A 15,238-nucleotide genomic window follows, 5' to 3' on the forward strand; every position below is an offset into this window, starting at 1 on the left:
GGTTAACTGAGTTAACTGAGGCGCCGGCCGTGCCAGACGGCCCACCATCCGCCGCGATTCATTACGAACTTGGACGACGTATATATAGTATATAGTGTATAGCATAGTATAGTGAGCCGCGCCGTCGGCTGCTGCGAGACATTTTGCGAGCATCCGTGGTTTTTGCGAAAGTTCCGCGTTTGCGGCCCGCATGATATATCGCCCGAGTGCTGGCGCTTGTTTGTCTACGGGTGTTTATCGCAGGCATACCACATTGCACGATGCCGGCAATTGGACCGAATGGATAAGCGAGATGTACCCTGTTCTCCAGAGAGTCGATTATTCCTGAATTGTCATTTTTATCTCGCGCGAATTGCCATCATTCGCGGACTTTCAAGCGAGTAACTTGGAAGTAAAACGCTCTCCAGAAGTTACAAGCAGGGAAAATTGTACGCATGATTGATTTGCTGTTTTTATGTCCAGCGTAGGAATACACAGTTTCTTATGTTTTATAGTGGCATATTTTGAAAATGATAAAAATGAAAGTTAACTGAGTCGAAAATTTTCTGGTCGACAATATTGTTCAATCAGATAATATTAGTAATATTAGGTCTGCTTTATCGCGTCTTTCGCTTGACTTCTGCAACATCGCCGTCCATTTTATCAGAATCGTCGTGACTTTGTAACTGGATTTATTCCGCGCGAATTACCTATTCTCAAAGACAGGTTTTCCCCGGAAAACCCTCGCGTACCATCAAACGAGTTGGCCGATAGTATTTAATGAAGTTGGCTCACGGGACGCAATATTAAATGAATCGAGTCGCGTTGCTGCTGCGAGCAATTCCATTCCGAAGACGATAACTTCGAAACGCTATGAATTCTGCATTCCGCCCTCCTCTCCTCTCTTGACCGTTCAATTATTTGGCAAGGTTACCTATTACAAACTTGCTCGAGAAACCATACCTCTTTTCAAGCTGACGTTCTAAATACTCCGTTTGCACTCGTTTGTCCCGGATTGCTCTCTTCCGACGACTGTTGCTCCGCTTTTTTTCGTAGGCAGATTAACGTTCGATTGAAAGTTAGTGTGTCGCGCATTTGCAACGTGATAAAACAATCAACGGAGAAACTGCACATTTTCGTGCAATAGTTTAATCGGTGACGATGCAAATAACTGGATTATTAATTAATATCACACGAGGTGTCGCAAATTTTTTGCATTCCTCATCTAAACCCTTCCACAAGTTTGAAACTCGTTTTCTCTTGAATGGTAATTTTATTACATTAAACCTTGTTAAATAATATTCTCATAACTGATTAAATTTATCGTTGAGTAACTTTGAACTAAATTTCAAGTTAAAACTTTATAATAAAATTAAAGCAAAGATAAAGCTCTTTTCTTTATTTACTCAACATGTCAGAATATTTTTAATGATGTATAATTCATGCATTGGTACTGAAGTAAACGGCATTTTTCAATATTCCTTTAATTTCCAACATTTACGATCTAGGAAAAACGTGTACCTGACAAACCCAGTATTGTCGTACTCCAACAAGGAACAGCATTATCATGGCTATATCCATTCGTGAATCAAGTGGGCGACTAAAAGCTCTCGATGCCAGCTTCGGCTGTTGTTATTGATATCCAATATTCAGGTTGAACAAGAGAGAGGGAGCGGCGGGTCCAGGCTTGACGCGTTCCATCAGTCAGCCGTCATTGCCATCGGTTTTCGCCCCGAGAGTCGTGAGGAATATCAACCTTAGAGAGAGAATTTGAATAATTTAAATAACCTGTTTCATAAGGTACTCAGTGTTTCCTAGCGCCTTCAAAAATGCCTCGATAAAAAAAATGCTGAAGATCTTGGCACAAATAATATCATTCGAGTGCATCGCTTACACTATCGTTCGACATTATCATCAGACTGTTTCTATTTTCTATCATTGTCAGACAATTATGTGTTGGGTGCTGAATTAAAGTAACTCAGAACTCCGAAATGTTTTGCTTAAGACTAGCAAGCTCTCTCATAAAGTATTTGCAGGTTCTCGATCATTCATAAGATTGGAATTTCGGTTAAGGAACAATATATATCGAAATCGCACCCCGAATTCGAGATACGAGAGGAAATACGAGACATTTGGGATACACTGTAGTCATAAAATCGCCGTGGCGTTATATATCCGGTGGACGCAATCGGCATCCGCAGCTCGTTTATCCCAAACGCGCGATCGGATCACGCGCATCAATATTTACTCACGTCCTCGACGAATGACTGCGAGAACGCGCGGCGGGTCCATTGACGTTCCTCAGTAAAATCCTATCATTCTCCCAGGCCGTCCTCGTGGACCCTGCATCCTCGTGGACGTCTCTCTCGAGGAAGGAAGAGGATGGGTGGAAAAGTGAGAAGAAGAATGTGAGAGAAGGAGAGAGAAAGGACAGCACGAACGAGCGCGACTTATCGCTGGCCAGACTACGTGACGACAATATTTGTCGATTTCGATTCTCATCGTACCTTTCCTCGATTTCGAGGAGCGGACGAACGCGCCGCCTTGTCAGGCTACAGGATTACGTGCGCGTGTCGGCGAGAGCAGCGTTGCGATTTTGTTCGCAGGTCTCGGCTTCCTCGTGTAATAGGGCGAGAAATTCGCAAGAGTACCACACATATAACGCGATTATTACGATATATTACGAGATATTGCATCTAAAACGTCAATTTCTTTTTATTTAATTTCAGCACTTTCACCGTGAAAAATATGACGGTTGAGAGAAAGAACGAAAAGCTTCCTTAAGTGGGTTTATTCCATTTATATATTTGTATATTCGTGAAGAGATTTAACTTTGATAGAATTATTTTTATTAACAAGTTTTAGGTATGGCTTTGAATAATTTGAATATTAATATTTCACATTCGCACACACATGTACTAGCAAATTTATTAAATTTATTTGATAATATTTTATACAGCTCTAACGCGCATGGAATAAAAGTACAAAATAACATAATGGTAATGGAGAAGCTAAAGTTAGTAATTTACAAGTAATGTTTTACAATTATGCCAGTCTTTTTAAAATTATATTTTTACACTTGAATAATTTAAACAAAAGTCAGTAGAACCGTATCGCCATAGAGACAGAAAATCTTCTTAGCAGGAAGAGTAATCAAATATTGAGATCTGTCGCAACCTCTGAAGATATGGCGGAAGGTTCGGTGTCACGTTAAGTCACATCAGCCATTTCTCCAGATGCCCGGTAATCCTTCGCAGCTTTAGTAATCCTCCAGAACTCAGTACACCACGCCATACGGCAAGCAGAGGCAGGCAGGCAGGCAGGCAGGTCCCGAAGGATCATAGGGTCGTGTCCCGTTGACATTCCTTGTATATTTCACAGGATCGGAAAGTTTTCTTGATCCTCAAGCTTGTCGTACGACTCGTAAGATAGAAAAAGAGAGAGAGGGAAAGAGAGTTAAAGCCAAATGTAGAAGAGCTTATGCAACGGGATTTGCCGGTTAATCGCGTAACAATCTCGTTGCTCGATCAGATAATCAAAGAGTAAAAAAGAAGATGCGTCCTCGTGTCCAGATTGCTATAATTATTGCATTATTGCTGACATTGTTAAATGTTTCTTTAACTTTACAACTATTTTTCAACAAGCTGAAACATCACGAATGAGCGAAATTTTCAATTTTCTTTGTTGTGAAAGTAATAAAAATGAATAATTTGAAATTTCAGTGATATTTCGAAAAAAATTCAAGAATAAATTGGAGTGATAGTACGAATAACGGTACGAATTATATAATAAAAAGTAAAATGTGTAAAGTAGGTAACATGTGTACTTTCATAAATTTTTCGCAGTTTAGAGAAAAAGTGCGACGAGTCACGTTCTGTGTGTATACATATACTCGTATATATGTATATATACAACGATGAGTCGATGAATTCAACCGAAATAACTCGGAAAATATCGAGATGGTGATTCGCAACGAGAAAAGACGACTGTTCAAGTATTCAAGTACAGTGCTTTACACAGTAAGCAAATTGTTATTCTGCAATATTCGCTGTCATATAACTTAATGCAACTATAATCACTTATTACAGGAACGAAAATGGCGTCTGTAAATGACAATTATAGCGTAAAATATTAATTAATCGACATAGGTAAAATGTGATTATATCATAACGCATTAAATAATTTAATTAATAAAAGCAGGTTATTCTGAAGAGAACAATATAATTTTATTCGTATTAAAAAATATTTTCGTAAAATATTTCTTAATACAGCAAATAAAACCGTATATCAATTACGATTTAAAAACATAAATAAAGATAATTAATGTGTAGAAATAATGTAAAAAAGTGACGTAATTAATAAAATATTAGATATATAATGTGCTCAAATTTTTTCATATAATTGTCAGATCCAATCCTAATATCGGGAATATTGCGAGTTTACGTGAAATTGATTGGATCATACAATGCCACACATTATCCTCGGATTCTTCCGCATTTTTTCCAAATTCACCTGTCTCTCATGAATACATTTGTAAATGCGGTGCGGGTAGTTGTTCTTATCGTTATCAGCGGTCCGGCACTCGTCCCAAGAGCATCGCGAGTAGAAAGTTCACTAAACCTCCGAGCAGGAGCGGGCAGATCTCTGGAGAGAACGGCCTTCGAAATTAATTTTCATTTTCCTAGATACTAATCTACCTGTCGAATGAAAATATTATTTTATTTATAAAACTCCTGAGACTAATAGATAGTAGGTTTGAGAGGATACATTGGTAATCCTATTAATTTCAGATTGATAAATGGTAGTGCGAGTTTATAGCCGAAGAAGATGTAATTTTACTTTGAGTAACGATAATTGCTCTTCTTTTCTTTTTACTAATGCACATTTGTATTTTTATTAATGTGCATTTCAACAGCTAACTTTCGTATACATACACAATTTTTCTAATAATTATTATATTTGCCGAGTTACATATTGTTATTATTTGAGAAAGCGTTTTTATATTTCAATATTTAAATGAATTATTTGAAAATACAATAAGATATCTATATGGAATTTATATGTAAATGCTCGTTCTAACAATTGAATCCTCAAAAAAGGGAACGGTTACCCTTCAGTTATTCGCCCCTGCCTTCGAAGTTCAATTTCGAGAGAGCCCTTTTCCAATCGAGTCCCGACATGCTGGACTTATCCTCATTTCTTCAGATCGGCGAAGAAAGGTGCGAGATGCGGTTCGCACACACGCATTTTTATGATTCTTCGCGAGTCGCCATTCCTTTCTGCTTTCTTCGCGTCTTGCACACGATGCGGGCGATGTCGATGAGCTGTCTGCTTCGCGCACTCCCGCGATATACACCAGGGATCACTGAGCCAGTGAAATATGGACTGAACAGGTCAGCCATATGGAATGCAGGAAGTAGAACAGACAGAATACGGCCAGAATATATATGCGTAAATATATAGAGCATGTCAAGACAATGTATCGTTTATACGCACTTACAGAACTGTTACAATGATTACGGATTAATTTAATTTATTCACAGCATTGTTTATACAATTTTATTTTTAAAAATGCTTTTGATTAATCTAGAATTTCCGACATTTTTTTACATTATTAGCATATTAATTACTGTGATTTACGGAAAGAAAACATAAATTTAATTTAACAAGAAATTTATTGTTAGGTATTAGAAAATAGTAGTATACTCTTGAGCACCGTGTGATTTAATTGTCATTTCCTGAGCACGCACTTCATTATCATTTACTGATCTTACAGATCAATCAGTATCGCCCATGTCGCAAGGAGAAACCATCACCACATGGGGGGTCCATGAACATTTTTTGACGGACGGGATGAAACGGCGGGATCGGGACGAAGGAGTGTCGTTCTTGCTTAGGGTGTCTCGGCGACGCGCTGATTTGTCAGCGGCGCTATATTAGCCTGCTCGTCGAGAAAGGGCCAATAAACCACCCGCCGGCTCGCAATCGGGAAAAACCCAAGTCCCGAGTAAGAAAACAGTCGGCTTATTGGGGGATTCCACCCGCGCGTTCTCGGTGGGAGACACTGTCGGAGAAGTTTCGCCGAGTGTATTCTGTTTATTCAGCATAACGAAGTCTGGGAAAGAATCATTTTTCAGGCTTCGTTAGACTTAATTTGCCGCGAGGTTTGCAACCGGATGGATAACTGAAGAGCATCCGTGTGTCCATTATAAAACTCAAGAAAAGAAGTTAAAAAATAGACGGTACTTTAAAAGTGAAAAGTGTTTCTCCGTGCGATAAGAGGTTCTGTTTTATCATAATGCATAACATAAATCACATGAGGAAAAGAAATCTTCTAAAAAAGAAGAAATATATATAATTATCCGCTTATTATTAATTATGATATTAAAGTATCAAGTTTTTTTTCTCTTTTTCTTGCAATTTTTTAGAGTAATAGCCGACTATCTATCTTTATGCCTTCATTTTTATAATTAAGAGATTACACGACGGATTTTCCATCGAAAATCCTCAATATCCGGTTTTCTGATACGTTCTTGCCGATTTTCGCAGGTAATACGGAATGCAGCGAGGAATCTCCGTATTTTGTACGGTGTCGGTCGGTCGACGTTATTGCTCGCATTTGTTACCATTGCAGGCGCGCGTAATGACCCAGAGGATTAGCAATTTGTCAATTAGCGCCGCTAATTTATTTATCGCCGCGTGTTCGTGGAGCGACGATTCTTTCGGTCACGACTCACATCCAGTGCGCGCGGCATCCGCAAACAGCGGGTGTACACGCGGCTTTCTTAACGTTCCCTTAATTTAGATGTAAGGCGGTAATAAGAGTACACATATATCGCGAAGTCGCCCGTACCTGTGGCGAATAATCGCGGTTGCATTGCAGAATAACGGCTCATTCTTTTACGTAATAATTCGCCTTCTAGAATAGCTTGTGTAATTTATCCCTAATTACTATTCATACGATTATGGATATTTTATTTACATGGGTGCATCCTTAAAGTAACTTTAAGGGTATGTTTAAGGATATAGTTCAATTGAAATATAATCGGAAAAGTAATGTATCTTTTTCTGTTAAAGGAAATTTATATTCGTATAATGCAAATGGGACAAACGTCTTGAATCTTGAAAAGGGAGGCTTTAAGATTAATTCCTTTCCATCGTGAACCATTTATCTCGTTTACACACAAGTTCTTCGATATTCTGCTATTCTTTTAAAAACAAAATGGACATGAAAAATGGTCTTACCTCTGTTAAAAGATTTACGTTAAAATGGAGCGGGGAAAAAGCGAAACGTCGTCTGATCGCAAAAGGAATCCCCTTTTCACTCATGGCGAAAACCCCTGGATGTTAGCGATATTTATGCTAAAACTGGCGATGGCATTAGTGCGATGGGAACCGATCTCGTCGTGAACACGGCTCGACACTCAGTGGCTACTCTAGGGGATCCCACAGAGGGAGAGAGAGAGAGAGAGAGAGAAAAAGAAAGGGAGAGATCATTGTTCCCCGTCATGGAATAATACATGTTTGTCGCAGTTACACGCACTACGGTTCACATGCCTGGTAAATATAGCCATCTGCGACTAACCGTCGGCTAAAAATGGTTATCGGTGAAAGCGAGCACCGTAAATGCATTTATCGCCCTTAATAGGGACTGTGGCTTTGCGTCCTTAACCCGTATTTGAAAAAAAAAACAATCTTTCTCTTTCATTAGAATACTTTTAAAGTATCTAAAGAGTGAAATATGACTTAGAAAAGTAATGAATAATGATTTGATAATAAATAATCAATACGATTATTTGATAGTATTTTTATTTCTTCAATCCTGTCTTTTAATTCAAATTTAATTAATGTATGTAAATTTCTCATTGTTCAACACGATCATTTCCAGATTAATTATTCGTTCGAGAAAAGCCGGCATTTCAAAACGAGAAACATATTGTATTATAGAAATAGTACATGGAATATAAAACATGTATTCGAGCATCTGAACAAAATGCAGTATTCTGCTGTGCGCGACGTAAGAGCTCGAAACGTGAAGCGCGGAATCTGTGCCACGAGTCGAGGCGCAACACGTATCAAACATGAATCTCCGTCAAAATCGATGCGCGACTCGTGTGTAACATGCATTTGATGCATGTTGCGCAGCGTTTCGAATCTCGCGTTAGTCGTATCGCTTGATACGACCTACCTTATGCATAACCGACTGCTGCCGCCGGAATAACGTTACATCGTAAAGAGTCGCTGTGCAACAAACGTTGGGAAAGCCATAACGGCAGCTGCACGCAGTGCGCCGCATAATACGTGACGGCGAATTATGGAACGCGGATTCGGAAGCCGGAAATTAATCGGACTGCGATTAAAAAGAACGTCGTGTTTGAATTCTTTATTATATTATGCTCGTATTGGACTATGTATTGTAGACCCAGAGTGCGATTTAGAATTTAGGATTTGGATGTCGATGAAAATGTAACAGGCAATATTTCGATTGGTCAAATCCCAATTTCCAATTCGCAGCTTCAATGTGCTATACGTTGTTCGATACGGCCTTTACGCTTGACGAGTCATCGTTATGCTCGTAAAAATAAATTTAACTGAAATCGAGAAACGTGGTCGTGAGATTGTTATTAAATTCCATTTAATTAGCTAGATTTATTACACGTACGTGCAACATCCCTCTTCCTCTTTAAAATAGCACTAAAATTAAAATGGCATTTTCCTCATATTTCGAGATCTTAAGAGTGTTCTCTGAAAATTTTCCGCATACCGCGTTACACCGCGTAATGACAGACGCGCGATAACGATAACCCTGCGTACCCGGAGCGGCTCTTCCGCTCGTCATTGTCGTTTTCATACGCCGACGTAGAGAATATCGGCAGTTCGAACAGGATTCCAGACGAGTTCACCCCAAAAGCTCGACCGGCCCCTATTTTATTATTTTTTCTTCTCGTATATTCTCTACCGGCATCCGCCGGGGAATCCGTTCATCAAACGGAACCAACGAAGCGGCAAATATCCCGCGGAAAGGACGATGGTGCATATATAGATTTTTCAAAGAACAGCCGATGGAATTGATCGCGCGCCTTTCCCGAGCTTCTCTCATCTACTTGCCTTTTCTCTTGCCGTCTCTTCTTCTCGCTGTCGTGCCAGCGTTTAATATCATATTAATGCAGTGTTCAATAATATTATAGTAAATGTTCTTGTTCATCTGAATTAACGAGATCCAAAAGTTTTCATGTCGTAAATCATAAGTCGAGATTTTATCAAAGTAAAGTTTACTTAAAGTCATGTCGGTAAAATGAAATATCGCTGTGTTGTTTTTGACTTTTAACGGCTCACGTCGTGATAGATGCGTTTATCATCGAACAATCTGCATTTAGAAATTCTTACTGACAAGTGAACGAACAAACTCGGATGAGACACGAAACTTTCGAACTCCATCGTCGCGATGAGATGGCCTGCTCGTTTATCCAGACTTTATTATGTCCCCGATGCTCATCACGGTCCAGCGAGCGCGTCTCGGCTCGATATTGAAAAGTCCGGATCTCTTCTCTACACTTCCTCGTCCCTTCGCTCCGGTTTCCGCTGCGCCGATCTGCTCTTCGTCCCGCGGTCCCGCCCTCCAGGATCCACCAAAGGCGCTCCGTGTTTTATGGGACACATATCGCGAGCGTGTTGCGTTTTTCCGATCATAAGGGAGAAGAAAAGAACGGAATAGATTATTCGAGCAAAGGGAAATCCCGCGGTCTCCCGTGGCAAATTCTCGTATACGATACGTTGAGTTTGAAGAGAAATGTATGAGGTACATGTTCGGGATAGCATTTATAAATCGAATATATGGTCGATGAAAATAGTTTGATATGCCATATAAATTCGTGACTGAAATTTCGATTTCTTCTCACAAAGATATGAATTATGAAATAAGAAAGTCAACATATATATAATACATTCTCTAGTGTTCTGACAAAGTTTCATGAATAGTGTAATAACAATACTTGAAGGTCCAAATGCGATACTCGTAAAAATACTTGAAAGGCGAAATCGATTACCTCGGTTAAAATAATAATATATAATAATAAAGAAAGAAACGAACATATATAATATGATGTATAATTACATGTAACAAATAGAATTTCTGTTCTCTCTTGAATGGAAGATTTTTCTACCCCGAATGCCGCGCATAATTCTCGATCGGAATTATTACCGCCTCCCCGCTTAATCATGCGTCTCCCAAATTGCCGACTGAATAATCCAATTCTTCATTGGCGGTCGTTCAATATCCCGCGTGTGCTTTTATTTCCCACGGACGACGGGCCGCGCGATATTATTCCCTCGCAAGATCGTATTTCTCCAACTGCCCCATTGTCCGCGTTTTAACACGGAGCACGTCCACGCGTGAATCTCGCTCCTAAAAACCGGCAGAACGACCAGCGAGATTTAACGAGCCGTCCGGTGCATCGCTTCTCGTCCAAAGGCGGCCTCGGGCAATAATGTAATTGGATAATTCATAGCGAATAAGCAACCGGGCGCGTACTCGCGCCTACGGAGTGTCCCATTATCACGGGCCACCGGCTTTGTAATGCAAAACCAATTTCCTCATCGCTTCCTCCGCTCCGCTTCACCATCCATCCCTATCCGCTCGTTCACCCACCCTGATCCATCCTTACCCTCCAGCTATGCCGCATGTCTCTCGCGTAATCGTTGCGGAAACTTTTCTGTTCTGCGAGAGAGCAGACACAAAAGAAACGCGCCTACTTGGGCGGAACGATCGAGACGCGAATGCAATCGCGGAATATTAATTCTTCGATTCCTCGAGTCGAAGCTCACCCCCTTGATAATATCGTAAGTATCGGCTCGTGATCGGTGCTTCCTGTAGTGCAGGGTTACGACGTGGCGAGCGTTTCAAAGTAACAATCCAGGAATATATCAAACGTCCAAACTCGATCGAGAGTTTCGTCTTCGACTTGCTCGATATTGAATCAGCCACTACTTCGTTTCCGTTGTTCTTGGACTGTAGCCTATTCTTGCGAGCTTTTCTTTCTTCTCCCTACCACAGGATCCGGAAACTTTTCGGAAACGTCGCGTTTAACGTAGCAAGTTCCGAGACATCGTGTCGTCAATATATCTGTATGTGAGCGAAGTTTCAAAGAGGCCAATTAATCGCTTTGACATTTACATTAGCGGTATTCTTCGGCGTATCTACGGCGTATCGATGGTCGATAGCGGTAGGCAGAATATACACGGCGTCGTTTTTCATCGGACTGTGACTGTGTGCGACTACTATCCTCCACCATTTTTTATACGGGCGATCAGTGATTTTTTTATTACCGTCGACTAGGTACTGTATCGAGAGAAAGAGAGAGAGAGAGAAAGGGAAAAGGGCGAAAAGGGAGGGTGAAAGAGGGCGAAAGAGAGATAAGTCGGCCGATAAACGGGTCCGATTTATTGCGTCATTAATTTTGTTTATCGACACGCGAATCGCGTTGCGATTGCGCTCACAGCGACTACGTCGGCGAAATTCAGTCGCGGAATTAGGTCGCGTAAAAACGCACCCGATACGTTGTTTACCCGCGCAATTTTACCGTTCATGCTCGTACACGTTTTCTCCCCCATGCGTGTCGATAATTTACGACATATATCACAATCCCTCCCATTCATCCGCTATCTTGTCGCCGAACAGATATTGCTGTCTATAATTAGCGCAAATTCATCGCAATCCTGCTAATTCGTCCACGTAAAATACTGCGTATAATTTTCATCTCTCTATAACGTAATTTAACGAGCACCAACATTCCTCGCGTTTATTTTGCCTCTGATGACAAATTAACATGTTATACTATGTAAATTATAGTAAAGCACGTATTCTGTACGCAAGCAAATCTTAGTAATTACAGCAATTACAGTCTCAGTAATTTTGAATGATACATTACCGTAATGGTTACCTCAAAAATTAACTCCGACAAACATTAATTGCTCGTAACTTATTAGTCCGCGAGTCTCGATAACACCGATGTTGATTCTTGCATCCCTCTCGCCACATAGAACTCATGAAGTTTCGGAGGGGATATTTTATTTAGAGGCCCACGTCCTCCGAAAATAGGCCTCGGCCGTCTCACATTATCGTGTTACACGAACATCTGTGAGAAATTCGGATTTACGTCACTCAGGAGATAAACCATCAGTGCGTCGAGGGGGGCTCGCAGTGGAGGAGGAAGCTGCACGGTCGGACACGTGAGATGAGTCCGGCAGAGGGATTTCGCACGTGATAAGGCTACGCGAGCGGCCGTTTCTCCTCTCGCCGGATCGTTTCGTTTCTGCCACAGCACGCGGTGAAGGAAGCAGAGAAGCGTTTCTCTCCTGCTTCCACTCCTTTGCTCCTTCCGCGGCAGGTAGCGATACTGCTAGTTCCGTCGTAATACCCGTTGGCCGTTACACCCGGTACGTGGATTCTGGCCGACGCGACCGGGACATAAACTCGACATTCCGGCTCGCGATAAAGCGTCGTTCGGTCGCTATTGTGCTCACCTCCGTGAGGAAACGCCAGAGACAACGATCGCCAATGACGATTCGGTTGGCTCACCCTCGAGAGGGATGCTGGATGTCCTCGAGTTGTCGCATCAGCTCCTCGTGGTCTTGATACGAAAGGTGGGAGGGAGATGCCCCGAATATTTATTGGGATGTTCTTTTTAGATGAAGTGCGAAGATTAAACGGGATTGCAGATTATCATGGGATTTTCCGACGAAAACTCCAAGTGGAGATCTCGCTAATATGAATTTGGTAGTGGCGTAGCAGAGTTGCTTAATGATCTGAATTATGCATCTCTGCAATTTGGCTGCAAATTGAAGTTTGAGATGGAGCCTGTTAATGGCCAATTTGCTCGAAGAATGAATTATTACAGTATCAATTACATTTTTTTATACACTTGTGAAAGACCATTTATTAAGCACAAAGCACATATTTGTGGCAAAATTAGTTCTCTTCTGATAACTTTGGAGTAGATATTTTCATATAAAAAAGTTTTATTGAAGATAAATTATAAAGCAAATTCTTTTTAATTATTTCGTATTCTTCAAAATTTGTTACGTTAAATAGCATTACACATAATTTCGTCAAACGTTCTCTAAATAAACAATCTTTATATTTGTTCAAGACTTATTCACTGTCTACTAAAAGAGTCGATTTTAGATTCATGAATATGAAAGTGTATTACACAAGTTTTGTGACAATGACAATCGACTTTGTGCAACGCAATTGTCACTTTAATTTTGCCGTAGAATGAGTTACAACGCGGGCGGACAATTGCAGCCGTTAAATGGCCGCAGTTTAGTGTAAGGGTTCTCTGTTTATCCGACAAGCATCCGGCAATGCAGAGAGAAGGCGGCACCGGCGAGTTAACAGGCGTTTAGTCGCATCGCGGACGGACGGAAGACGGTCTCCCGTTATTTACGAGGCGTAACATCAGGAGGATGCGAGAAACGCGGAACCGGACCGGAACCCACTGTATCATTAAGGCTGCGTTACGACGCCGGGTTGGAACGGGGGTGTTTCTCGATGAAATTGGACGCGCGATCGTCTCGTCGCCTAACGGAAACTTTGATACTACTTCATTCTTGATGTTAATATCAACGAGATTCAGGCGAGAATTTGTATTCGTTGTCACGCGCAATGGGAAACCATGAGATTCCACAAGACTCGATAGAATTTTGTAAAGATAAATAGTATTATATAAACGTCATGAATGTAATAATTAAGAAAATAATTTTATAAGAAAATGCATAATATTTTATGCTAAATAGCTAAAATGCTAAAAAGCTAAAAGATCTTTGCTCTAAAAAAAATTTATTATATTTGAGATATGATATTTGTAAGATAATTAAATCAATTTTTCAAAATCAATCTTGAGTTCTTCAAAATTTGAGGAATATTAAGGAGCTTATTAAAATAAAAATTGTATCAAAAGAAAAATTAGTAAGGCAAGATTGCAATAAGAAATTCAATTCCAGCTCGCACGCGCGCGCAGTAAAACGATCTTTACACAAAGAAACAACGCAAATACTCCCTACAGAAGCCAATGTTATACAGAAGCCAATTACAGGCTTATGTCACGTGTCTAGCCGTTCTACATTCACGTGAGGTTTCTACTATTGTAGTACCAGTTTGCCTCAGCAAAACCTGCCGATTGCATTTAGCAATTCGCACACGAGACCAGGTAGCCCCGAAGAATTCATACGGCTTCGCCGGGCGAGAAGAGTGGTAGGGTCGAAGCGTTCGATGCGTCTTCGACTATCGGCCGGAGAGTTCGGAGGGAATAGTCAAGTGGGTAGAAAATACGTGATCCGGAATCCAGTATCGCATTGTAGTATTGGAAAATCTAGCTATTACTCGACGCGTATTCCCGTCGTACTCCGGTTTTTTGCAACGATACTCCTGCCCGGTACCATCTCCGGAGAGGACTAACGTCAAGTTTTATTTTGCCTCCCGGGGGATCCGGCCGGGCCGGTCGCGAGACGGTATTTTTATTCAAATTTCGCTCGATCCGTCCTCTCGAAGTTCCTCGCGAGACGCGCCGCTCTCGAGGGGGGTGAGCATCGCATTATGCGAGTCGAACTCGCGCGCTCGAAGCTCCGGCAAATTCTATTTGCTCTTAGTCCTTACCTCGCGCGGCTTGCGATCGATCTCTTGTAAATGGCTCGGACGATCGATGTTCGCCTAACTGCGGCGAAACAATCGGCGATGTTCTCAGCAAACGGAAACGATCCGCGAGAGCTCGTGTATCTTTATTGGCATACGGCGGCGCCGGAGAATTGTCGAAAACGGTAAAGTATCGGAAATATCACGTACAAACAACGCAGGGGAGGCAAATGTCTCGTGTTTTAGATATTGACGCCATAAATTTGCTCGATAAAAGAAATTGCTGAAAAAAATTAGACGTCCCCCGTGTATACCAGAGAATTTTCCGGTGTCAGGGAAAAAACGCAAAGCGATTTGTATATCGCGCGAGTATATTCGTCAGCACGACAACGAACGACGGGTAGGAGAACGCGGAAGTGAATTCGTCGGAATATTTCATGCGAGCATCAACGTCTGAAATGGCGCCTACTTACGTGGCAGCGACATATAAAGTTTTATTAGTAAGTTCCTTCTCGGGGAAGAGTTCCTTCGTTCTCTCTCTGTCTCTGTCTTTCTGTCTCTCTCTCTCGATGCGCACCTACTTCGCCAAGTTCCGCAAACTAGCTCGCCGATCGGACGTGAGTTTCAACG

This window comes from Ooceraea biroi, chromosome 6 (genome assembly GCF_003672135.1).
Source record: "Ooceraea biroi isolate clonal line C1 chromosome 6, Obir_v5.4, whole genome shotgun sequence".
In the NCBI taxonomy this organism is placed as follows: domain Eukaryota; kingdom Metazoa; phylum Arthropoda; class Insecta; order Hymenoptera; family Formicidae; genus Ooceraea; species Ooceraea biroi.